Raw genomic sequence first — 12,580 nt, 5'->3', positions numbered from 1 at the left:
AATATTGACAGGGAGCCTTACCTCTTCCTTTTACTCTTTCTCTGCTTGTTTTTCCTCAGATGCAGAAAACCTAGGAGAGGTTTTCTTAGATACTCATGCATCCTATCTCTGAGTGTTTCATTGCATAAAAAATACTACTGTCAATTACATTAATGGAACAAATTCTTTGACTGCCTCTTTTCTGTCCTACTGTTTTTTAATTCACACCTTCTCTGATTCTATTTCTGAGTGCCTAGATGGCAGTTGATTGGAGGACGATAAACCACCTATTTAACTTCCTTGTGGTCCTAGACCATTGCTTCTCACCTTTTCTCATCAAAACAATTTTTAAAGATTTCATATCTTCTGCTGGTACAAGTTCTTTGTTTTCTAGAATGTGGTTTTTCATGACTTGGAAGGAAGCATTCTCCATGACTGAATTGATTTCTTCCTCACTCAGCTCCTTGCCCAAGAATTGGCAAACTTTTTCCACAGTGACCTTAAGATTCTAGGAAAAAATACAACTTATAATGCTGGCATGAAAAAGTCTTGGAGAAAGAAAAGGAGGGGAAGGGAGAGACCAAAAGTTTAAGAGAAGCAGAAACAGGAGTTTTAGGTGAAGAGAGAAAGAAAAATCTGAAGGGAAAGATTGAGGGAAATAGTGAAAGCAATAAGTACAAGCAGAAAAGACAAGGGAGTGGGTGCTAAGGAGTAGTAGGAATGGGAAGGAGGACAAGATCTGAAGCAGGAGGGAAAAGGCAAACAAGTAGGGAAAGTGAGAAGGAAGAATTTCTGAAGGCAGAGTAGGGAAGAGGAACAGAAGATGAAATAAGAAATTATCATGAGTATAGACCAAAAAGTATTTGTAAACTAAATAATCTCATTCTAAAGAATGAATAGGTGAAACAGCAAATCATAGACACAATTAATAATTTCACCCAAGAGAATGACAACAATGAGACAACATACCAACATTTGGGGGAGGCAGCCCAAGCGGTAATAATGGGAAATTTTGTATCTCTAGAGCCTTACTTGCATGAAATAGGGAAAGAGAAGATCAATGAATTGGGCTTGCAACTTAAAAAGCTAGAAAAAGAGCAAATTAAAAAACCCCAATCAAATACTAAACTTGAAATTCTAAAATAAAAACGTGAAATTAATAAAATGGAAAGTAAAAAAAAACCTTTTGAATTAATAAATAAAACTAAGAGTTGTTTTATGAAAAAACAACAAAATAATAAACTTTTGGTAAATTTGATTATAAAAAGGAAGAAAAATAAATTATTAGTCTTCAAATGAGAAGGGAGACCTCGTCACTATTGAAGAGGAAATTAAAAAGCAATAATTAGGAGTTGCTTTCCGAAATTTATCCTAAATTTGATAACCTAAATGAAATGGATGAATACCTTAAAAATAACCCTGAATTAACAGAGGAGGAAGAAATTGTTTAAATAGTCCCATTTTAGAAAAAGAAATAGAACAGGTTTTAATCAACCAAGCCCCAGGACCAGATGGTTTAATTGAATTCTACCAAAATTTAAAGAACAAGTAACCAAATTTATATAAACTATTTGAAAAAAGGAATGAAGGAAACTACTAAATTCCTTTTGACAAGAATAGTCTGTACCAAACCAGATAGGATGAAAACAGAAGGAAAAAAGATAAACTCCCTAATGAATATTGATGCAAAAATCTCAAATAAAATATTAAAAAGATTCAAAAATCATCCCAGGATAATACACTATGACCAGGTAGGTTTATACAGGAATGCAGGACCCTTTTCAATAGGAAAATATTACCATAATTGACTATATAATAACCAAATTAACAAAAATCATATGATCATTTAATAGATGCAGAAAAACATTTGATAAATCAACATCCATTCCTATTAAAAACACTTATATAGGAATAAAGGACTTTTCCGAAAAATTGTCATACCATTTCTGTTGGAAGTATTCATATTAATGGGGATAAATAACCATTCCCAGTAAGATCAGAGGAAACAAGATTGTCCACTATCACCATTATTATTCAATATTGTATTAGAAATTTCCCTAGGCAATAAATTGAGAAAGAATGAAAAGAATTAGAGTAGGTAATGGGAAACCAAATTAATCACCTTTACAGATGATATGATGTTTTACTTAGAAATCCCAGAATTCTACTAAAAAAGCTATTAGAAATAATTGATAACTTTAGCAAAGTTTGGGATACAAAAATAAATCCTCAAATTTTTATACATACAAAAAATCCAACACAAGAGATACAAAGAAATTCCAATTAAAATAATCCAATAGTATAAAATATTTCGGAATCTTCTGTCAAAAAAGTCAGAAACTATAACAAAAACTACAAAACACTTTAAAAATAAAGACAGATCTCACAACTGGAAAATATTAATGCCTTGGATAGGGTTTGGAATATAATAAAGTAACAATATTACTTTAACTAATCTATTTATTTAATGCATACCAATCAGATCCCCCCAAAATTATTTTAATGACCTAGAAAAAAATAAAATAAAATTTATCTGGAAGAAGAAAAGGTCAAGATTTTCAAGGGAACTAATGAAAAAAAAAAATCAAGGAAGGTGGCCTCTTCGTAATCTAAAACATATTTAAAGCAGCAGTCACCAAAACCATTTGGTCTGGCCAAGAAATAGACTCGTTGATCAGTGGAATAGGTCAGGTTCAAAGGACAAAATAGTCAAAACATAGAACTAGTGTTTGACAAACCCAAAGACCCCAGCTTTGGGGATAAGAATTTACTGTTTGACAAAACTGCTGGAAAATTGAAATTGTATGGAGAAACAGGCCTTGACCCATTTAACACAGTACAAAAGATAAAGTCAAAATGGGTTCAAGATCTAGAAAAGAATGACATAAGTAAATTAGAAAACATAGGATAGTTTCTTAACTGTGGAGGAGGAAGGAATTTGGACCAAAAAGACCGAGATCATTATTGATCACAAAATAGAAAAATTTGATTATATGAAGTTAAAAAGTTTTTGTACAAACAAAACTAATGCAGACTAGAAAGGAAACAATAAACTGGGAAAACATTTTACAGTTAAGGCCCTTCTAAAGGCTTCAATTCAAAAAATATATAGAAAATTGAGTCTAATTTATAAAAATCGACCTCCACTTGATAAATGGAAAGGATATGAAACCAGATGAAGAAATTGAAATATTTCTAGCCATGAAAAAGATGTCCAAATCATTAATGATCAGATAAATGAATTAAGACCACTCTGAGATACCACTACACACTTCCAGATTGGCTGGGATGACAGGAAAAAGATAATGAAATGTTGGAGGGGATGGGGAAAAACTGGGACACTGATACATTGTTGGTGGAATTGTGAATGCATCCAACCATTCCAGAGACAATTTAACTATGCTCAAAATTTCAAACTGTGCTTACCCTTTGATCCAAGTTTATTTTGAGCTTAATCCCAAAGCAATCGTAAAAAGGGAAAAGGGATGCCAATGTACAGAAATATTTGTGGACCCTTTTTGTGTGGCTAGAAACTGGAAATTGGATGGAGGCTCATCAATTGGAGAATTGAAAAGTTTGGTATATGAAGTTTGGAAAATTGCTTAAGAAATGACCAGCAGGATGATTTCAGAAAGACCTGAGAACTTTTTCATGCTGAGTGAAAGAGAAATAGATCATTATACACTTCAACAAAATTCTTTGATAATCAATTCTGATGGAAATTCTGATGATCTCTTCAACAATGAGATGAACCAAACGTTCCACTTGTTCAGTAATGAAGAGAACCAGCTAACCCAAAAAAGAACATGGGAAACGAGTGTAGACTGTAAATAACATTTCCACTCCCTTTGCCGCTTGCATTTTTTTCCCTTCTCAGGTTATTTGTCCTTTTTCTAAGTCTGACTTTTCGTAGCAAGATAACTGTATAAATATGTATACAATATTGATTTAACATATACTTTAACATATTTAAATGTATTGGCTACCGCCATCTAGGAGGGGGGAGGAAGGAGGGAAAAGGAATAGAAGGTTTTGAAAGGGTCACTGTAAAATTACCCATACATATGTCTTATAAATGAAAAGGTGTAAAAAATACTTTTTAAAAAATTAAAATAAAATATAAAAAAAATGATATTATTGATAGATGAAGAACTGGAGGGGAGGTGGAGATAAAGAAAAAAAAAGAGAAGAACTGAAGCAAATGAAAGAAGAAAACAAGAGATGAGGAGAAAAGGGAAAAGAAAAAAGAAGAGCTGGAGAAAAGAAGAAAACACAAAGGGAAATAGAGGGAAAGACAAGGAAGAAACAACAAATAAGAGAATTGGGAGAAAGAAAGAAATTTGTGAAAATAGAAAGAAGGTTGAAGAAAGATGGAAGAGATAGGGAAAGAAAATAGAAAAAGGGAAAATATTGGAGTAAAAGGAAAAAAAAAAGAAAACAGAAAGGAAAAAAAAAATAGAGAAAGGGAGGTAAAAGGAAAGACAGAAAGGAGAAAACAGGAAAAAGAGAAAAACAGGAAGAAGATATGAAGGAAAAAGAGGAGGAAATGTGAGGAAGAAGAAGAGTTTGAAGGGGAATTTAACAAATGCTGAATAGATGTGGAAAAAACCAAATATATGTTAATAAGAGATAGAGTGGTTGAGGAGAGCAAGAAAGAGGAAAAGGGATTAGAGACAACATAGAAAAGAAAACCAGCAGGATAAGGTCATAGAGGAGAATGCGAGAGATCTCTGAGGAAATTTTTTAAAAGCTAAGAAATGAAGAGGGAAGAAAAGGACTAGGAGAAGGAGGATGGTCAGAAGAAGAAAGAGAAGGTTGAGAAAACCATAAAGAAAGGAAAGGAAAGAGATCAGACAGGAGGGAAAGTACACATAGAGGTTGGGTAAGGGAAAGTTCAAGAGATTCCTGAGAAAGAGAAAAGAGATTCTTCTTACTCAGGATTGAGTAAGCTCCTCCCACCAAGTTCCCAAACAAACAGAGAAAATCAGCCTCATGTGGCTGTCACAGGGAGAAGCTTCTGACAGATATGAAAGATATCCTGAAAAGATCTTTTGACAAATGCCAGGACCTCTCCATGGAAGAGATTCAGAGTGAAGGGGACATGACTGGACCAGAGGATGGACCCAGGATCAGAACTGTCAAGTACTCTAAAGAGTACTTAATGGTCTTTTTTTTTTAATGAATTACTACATGATATGATGGTACCTTCAGAACCAAACGGTGGCATATGAAGTCTGAACTGGGACTCACTCCTCCTTTTTCTTTCTCAGTTGCTCTGTTGATACAGTTTCTGACATGCTGGGTTTATGCTTAAGCTTCCTCTTTAGATCTGGGTGCTCTGTCATATTCCTAGATGTTTGTGCCTGTTTTCCCCTCATTCTTGACCCAGTGTCAGCCTCTGATGAACAGGGCCATAGATGTCTTGGATTTGAGCATTTGTTCTGACTTTTCCCCATGCTTGGAAAATTCTTCACTGTCCATTCTGTCTGATTTCCCTGGCTTTTTAAAAATCCTAATGGAAATTCTACCTTCTACAGGAAGCCTTTCCCAAGCCCTCCTCCTCCTAGCACCTGCTCATCTCCTGAATGTGTCCAACTTATTACACAGTCCTATTCTTATTCATACAAAGTTGTTTGCACATTTTTTTCCCAATTAGATTTTATCCTGTTTGAGGGCAGGAACTATCTTTTGCCTTTCTTTGTATTCCTAGCACTTAGCAAAATACCTGGCACATAATGCTTCCTTAGAAAATGTTTTTCTTTTTCTGACTGAAACAATATGTAATTTGTCATGAAGAACTAAGATATATGCAAGATTAATTGGAAATAATTGAGAAAGGGAAGGCAGTAACATTAATGGGGACACCTGGAAAGATGAAAAGGAAAAAGGACAGGGTCTCTACCTGATGAAGTTCCTCATAGGTTAGGAGCAAGAAATTCTCTGAATGTCTCATGGGTAGCCATCCTTTGATGTGGTCAAACCAGGATCCAAATGGTACTAGAAATGAATTGGGAAGGAGAGAAGGAAGCCCAGGTTATTTCCGTTTCAGATTGATAAGGTGCTTACTCTGCCCTAGATGCTTGTCAGAATGAGAGTCATGGACAAAGAAATAAGTTCTGCTCTTACCTTATAGTGTGTGTCTAGGAGGATGCAGGGGGAATGGAGAGGGAAGGAGTGGAAAGGAAGCTTGATTCCTAACCACAGAAAAATGTCATCCATGAGAAGGCTAGCTAGGAGAAGAGCCCCAAGGAAGTCAGAAATACAACCAAGAACTTGGTTCAGGTGCTGGCCTTAGTCTGAGAGTTCTCAGCAAGAGAAAAGAGTAGGTTGGGCCCCTTGAAGGAAATGACCTTAAAACTTCACTATGGAGGAAGTAGGGGAACTTGAATGATTTACATTTCAATCCAGGTCCTGAGCTGGTCTCTTGAGACTCTGCTTTTCAGAAAGAGCATTGATCTTAAATTCAAAAGGCCTGGGCCCCAATTATTGTCATCTCTGGTCATATAGTCTTGAAAAAATCACTTTTGCAGTCTTCACTTCTAACACTCTTTTCTAAGTTGGGGGAGAGTCTTTGTCTTATCTATATTGTTGAGCTGTTGGAAGGAATGTGCCTCCCGGGAAATGGAAGAACATCAATAAAATAGGGATCTTCATTATGATGGCAAAAGGATGTGGAATAAATATAGGGAAAAGTGATAAGGATGGGAAGTAGGATGCAGTTCCATCATTTCTTCTTCACTCACCATTTCCCTGCAGGAAGTCCTCAAAGAAATGCTCAAAAGTTGAATATGATGGAAAAATTGGGAAATGATTTCTAAAATGTAATGCAGATACGAGGATATCCTTTGGATTCCTGGCAACATACAGAATCTGAAAGAGAAATTGGAATTTTGGGTGGCTAGCACATCCATTTTCCTTCCTCTTGAAGCAGGGAGAACTTTTGAACCATTTTTTTGGCAGCTGCTTTCTCCATCCATTTCTTATATCGCTAATCTTTACTACTGTGCTTGCATGTAGTAGTACTTAATGCTTTTTGGATGGCTGACTTAATTATCTCTGTCAGTTGCTGCTACTGAGTAAACTGTTTCTACTGATTATTTCCCCAGCTGTATGTAATTACTCAGTAGAGTGGATCAGTCATGTTGGTAACTTTGCATACTTCTGCTATAGTCATGAGAACATCTACTCACCCCATGGACTAGATTGCTCTTCCTAAGTGCTCTCATAATATCAGGTCCTGGTTCTCATAGAAAAACCACCTCAAAATTAGAGTTACACTTAGATTTTGTCAAAATTCTACCTGTGATTCTTTTGTGGGAAAAATAATTTCCTCTTTCATGACTTTAGTTTTTTGAGTCCTCGCCAATGTCTATCTATTAATACAAAGTAGCTATTCACAATAATGACACTGTTAGATGTCAAATATAGTCATTTACTTAGCAATAAGGGAAAAAAAGGGAAATAAAGGAAATAAGCATTTATTAGACAATAGCTTAGAATAAAGGCATGACAATATCCTGGCTGAAGAAGGCTTTCAAAAAAAGAACAGATAATAATGTGTATGGCAGGAGTAACAAATTAACTTGTAACTTAAATTATCTTAAATTGTTGTAACTTAAATTAAAATAGTTTTCAACTGAAAAGTATGGGAAAGGGAATTAGGTAGTAAACAATAGAAGAGATGTCTATTCTGGAGGGAGTGGAAATTCTGTATAAAGAAAAGACACAGAGGGAAACAATTCTAGGGACAGATTGAATGCTTATCAAATGTTTCATTTGATTGACTAGAAGAAGTAAAGGGATTATGATCAGAAGAAGCAGATGAAAGTGCTCTGGAAATATACTAATTAACAAAAAGTGCAGACAATGCAAATAAGGACACAACACAGAGAATGTACACTAAAACTGAAAATGGGCCCAGATGACTTAGGGAAAATGGAGGGGAAAGGCAATAAAGGAAAGAGTTAGGATATTCTAATATCTTCAATATGACTGGACAATTTATTCAGACATCTTCCAGCAAGTGTGTTGTTCCACACAGTAAAAATGTGAGCATCTCCTCAGATATCCCAGACATTCAGGGTTCTCTTAGAGGAGTGGTTGGACACAATATGTCACAGCCTTGATGTACTTTTTTTTCCAGCTTCAGCCTGAAACTTTCTATTTTTCCATTTATATGTTGCTCATCTTCTGTTCTTGAGAATTTTTTCTTAATTCCTTCTTCTCTTCTTGCTTTAAGTCAAGATGTTCTTCAGAAAGCTCTAGCATTGCAAAATAAGAGAGGCAGAAGGGAAGAGAAGCAGCCATCCAATCAAACCCATACATTAATGGAATATTTGTTATTTTAGTGCCTGTTCTCTGGGTCCTGCATCCTTCTCGTCCTCCTGCTGCTCCTCTTCCCTCTTCCTCTCCTGCTTCCAGTTGTCTGATTCACAGCCTGCACACAAATATGATTCTAGTATATGATAAATTTATTCTAAGTTACTTGAAAAGTCTTTAAGTGAATTTCTCAGCTGCTTACCCTGATAAGCCTAACATTATAATTTTATTTTGAACCATGGAATCACAAAGGAATTGTTGATGAATAAAATATTAGTGGCCTGAGCCAGATCTTGCAGATCACTTTTTGTCTGATGAAGCAGAAATTAGGGGTTGCCCAGAGTGCTGAAAAGCTTGGGAAACAAAGATCACTTTAATGATCTTTTATTAAGAGCTGAGCCAATAGAACAAAACTGACATTTCTATCTAAATTAATTTATTTATTGCCATACCAGCAATTATTTAATAGAGCTGGAAAAAATAAAAGTCAGTTGGAAGAATGAAAGGTCAAGAATATTCAGGAAATCAATGGGAAAAAATGTGAAGATAGATGGCTTCATCTATCTTGATGAATCATACTTGATCTTCAATTTTATGATGAAGTGGTACTTATCAAAACACTTTGGCCCTAGCTAAGAAATGAACTGGTGGATCAGTAGAATAGATTAGGTATACAAGACATTGTAGTAAATGACCATAGTAATTTAATGTTTAATGAACCCAAAGATTTAAGCTTTTTGGACATAAAGTCATTATTTGATAAAAACTGCTGGGAAGACTGGAAAACAAAATGGCAGAAACTAGCTATAGCCCAACATTTCACACTGTATACCAAGAGAAGGTCAAAATGTATACATGATTTATACAAAAAATGGTGATGCTATAAGCAAATTTGAAGAGCATGGAATAATTTGTCTATCAAATCTATGGATAATGCAAGAATTGAACATGAAACAAGATATAGAAAGCATTACAAAATGTAAAATGCATGATTTTGATTCTACAAAAATCAAAAGTTTTTATACAAACAAAATCAATGCAACCAACATTAAAAGAAAAACACAAAACTAGGATAAAAACTTATACCATCTATGATAAAGACCTCATTAGTCATATATAAAAATAACTAATTTATAAGAATACTAGTAATTCCTCAGTTGATAAATGGTCAAAGGATATGAACAGGCAGTTTTCAAACAAAGAAATCAAAGCTATCTGTACTCATATAAACTGTTCTAAATCACTACTGATCAGAAAAATGCAAATTAAAACATCTCTGAGGTACCACTTGACACCTATTAGATTGTCTGATATGACAAAAAAATTAGGAAAATAATAAATGTTGGAGGGGATGTGGGAAAACTAGGACACTAACACATTGTTGGTAGAGTTGTGAACTGATCCAACTATTCTGAAGAGCAATTTGGAACTATGCCCAATAGAATAAAAAACTTTGCATCATTTGATCTGATAGTAACACTATTAGGCTTGTATCCAATAGAGATAAAAAGGGCAGGGGGAAGAACCTATTTCCATAAAATTATTTATAATAGCTCTTTTGTGATGGCTAAGAAGTGGTAAGGGTTTGCCCCTGAATTGGAGAAAGGCTGAACAGAATGTTACATCTGATTGTAATGGCACATTATGTGGTATAAGACATGCCAAGCAGGATAATTTTAGAAAACCAGGAAAGATTTACATGAACTGGTAGAAATCGAAGTGAGTAGAACCAAGAGAACATTGTATACAGTCACAACAATATAGTATGATGAAGAACTGACATTGCTTCTCAGCAACATGACAACTCAAGACAATTACAAAAGGACTAGTGATAAAAAAAAAAAATCAATCTCTAGAGAAATCCTGATGTTTTCTGAAAGCAGACTAAAAGATGCTATTCCTCCCTCCATTTCTTCTTTCATTCATTTCATGTTTATTTCCTTTCCTTTCTTTCTTTCTTTTTCTTTTTTCTTTCTCTCTTTTTTCTGCCTTCCTTCCTTCTTTTATCTTGCTTCTTTTTATTTCTTTTTTTTCTTTCTTTCATTTCTCTTATTGCACTAAATAAATAAAAAGGAAATATTTTACATGTTTGTATATATGACCTGTTCAGATTGCTTTCTGTCTCAGGGAGGAGGGAGAGGAAGAGGAGGGATAAAATTTGGAACTTAAAATTTTAATAAAAAGAATGTTAAAATATTATTTCTACATATTGTTTATACACAGTTGAGGGAAAATAAAATATTATTTTAAAAAATAGAAACAGAAGGGATATTAGACAGCTTGAACTGAGAAAAACCTGCTTCCCAATTTTTTTCTCCATTTTCCCCCTCCTGAATTGACTCATAATGAAATCTTGTATTATAATGAGTTCAGATTTCAAAAATGATTATTTACATTAATTTATTTAAAATCTCTTTTATTGTGTTAGTATTGTCCATGATGTTTCCTTAGCAGGGATACTAAAGTGATTTGCCATTTCTTTCTCTAGTGGATCACCTTTTGTCAGAACTCTCCCCGGTGAGTTAACGGAATTCAACATGGACAAAGCCTCTATGTTTTGTACATGGAAATGTATAGCTTATGTTTAAGATTAACATCAATAAGTGAGTAGTCCAAAAGAAAGATTATGGCAGAGTTGAGTATGATCTGATTCTAAAAAAACAAAACCCTCTAGGGAAAGATAAAATAGTAATAAGTAAAACAGGAAATAACATAAATGAGGTGCAGAGAAAGAAAAACAGACACAGAAGCATTAGAAGGGGAAGGAGTGTTCATAGTTCTGAAAAGCTATTCCCATCAAGAATGGGTTAAATAGGGAATACACACATACACACACACACACACACACACACACACACACACTTCCATGAAGGGTAAAGCACTACAGTGTTGGAATCTTTACAAAGTGTTAAGCCATTGGAGTTGATTTAATCTTAGAAAGAGTTATTTTGGGCCAGAACTTGAACTAGGTACTAAGTACAACTGATGGAAACAATGCTTGTGTTCACACCTTTAGAAAGCTCATAAGTATCTAAGAACTCAATGGAGTTCACATGTTTGGGAGATTTCAGAGAGCATGCTGGGAGATATCCCACAATCTCACTCTCAGAGAAGTAGCATAAATACAGTTCCAGTGAGCGACTCAAAAGAATTTCTCCGGAACATCGACAGGGCTCTGAGACAGAACACTCTGGAAGAAAAGCCTACAAGCCCTATCTTTGGGGCAAGAGAGATCCATTGCATCTTCCAACTTGGTGCTGGCTGGAGGCTGAAGAAAGCAGAGGCAGAAGCCAAGGACAAAGCTGCAAGAGCTCAAGCAGAGAGATAGGTCTCTGAACTAACCAGGCTAATTTGGAAGGAGAAATAAACGTCTTGCATTTTTGCCAGCTGGCTGGGATTTTGGAGTAATTATTTATTTCAACTGAGACTAAGGCTGCCTCCAGGAAAACCACCACACCACAGAAATGAAGAAAAAAGGGTGGAGGAAATAAGATAAAGATGGGATACAGAAGAATGTGTAGATTTATGGCAGTAGAACAAGATGTACAGATTAATGGGCAAGGAATAAAAGATAAGGTGGGGTATAGAAGGGTGTGAAGTGGAATAGGATGTGTAGATTAATGAAAAGATTATAAAGAGGGAAGAAAGAGTAGCATAGAGATAAGGTAGGCTACTGAAGGGTATTTAGTTTAACGGGGTAAGCCAAAGTGTGTAGATGGATAAAGAAGGACTGTAAGGATGGGGAAAGAAGATAGAAAGGGATCCAGAAATAGGAGAAAGTTAACCAATAGCAAGGGAAGTTAAGGAGCAGAATTAAAATAGAAAAGTTATCAGACATAGAGAATAAGAAATATATACAAACTCCACAAAACGACCAGACACATTAATATTGTTTTAGATACATTTTTACATATAGATAGATGCAAATATGTATGTATATATACATTTTTATATTCATGTATAGATACATATTCATATACATATATTATTATGTATACATATATATATGAGGATATTTGTGAATATGTGTGTATATTTAACTATAGTCTGCCTAGGGGAGATGGGAGGAATGAAAGGGGAAAAAAAGAATAAAGTAAAAGTACATAGTGGAAAACAAAAGAATAACCTACAAGGAAACAAAGAAAAGATGGACACTCATGAATATAATCTCTTCTATTATTATATATACTCTCTTGAAATAGAAATTAGTTGTTATATATTTTGAATCCTCTCTGATGTTCTGCTGGGCACATGATTGCTATCGAAGCCACCTGTTAGTGGC

General features: G+C 34.7%; 1 long non-coding RNA gene across 1 annotated transcript; it reads right to left on the bottom strand.

Moving 5' to 3' along the window:
* Positions 1 to 244: 244 nt before the first annotated feature.
* LOC116423076 lies at positions 245 to 6,845 on the bottom strand. Its single transcript, XR_004233555.1, has 3 exons — positions 6,723 to 6,845; positions 5,882 to 5,976; positions 245 to 487 (listed from the first exon to the last, which is right to left on the bottom strand). It is a non-coding gene; the product is annotated as an uncharacterized LOC116423076 (long non-coding RNA).
* Between the last annotated feature and the right edge of the window lie 5,735 nt (positions 6,846 to 12,580).

This window comes from Sarcophilus harrisii, chromosome 3 (genome assembly GCF_902635505.1).
Source record: "Sarcophilus harrisii chromosome 3, mSarHar1.11, whole genome shotgun sequence".
Taxonomy (NCBI): Eukaryota; Metazoa; Chordata; class Mammalia; order Dasyuromorphia; family Dasyuridae; genus Sarcophilus; species Sarcophilus harrisii.
Note: the sequence above shows the minus strand (reverse complement) of the source record. Positions and strands in the feature narration are given on the sequence as shown.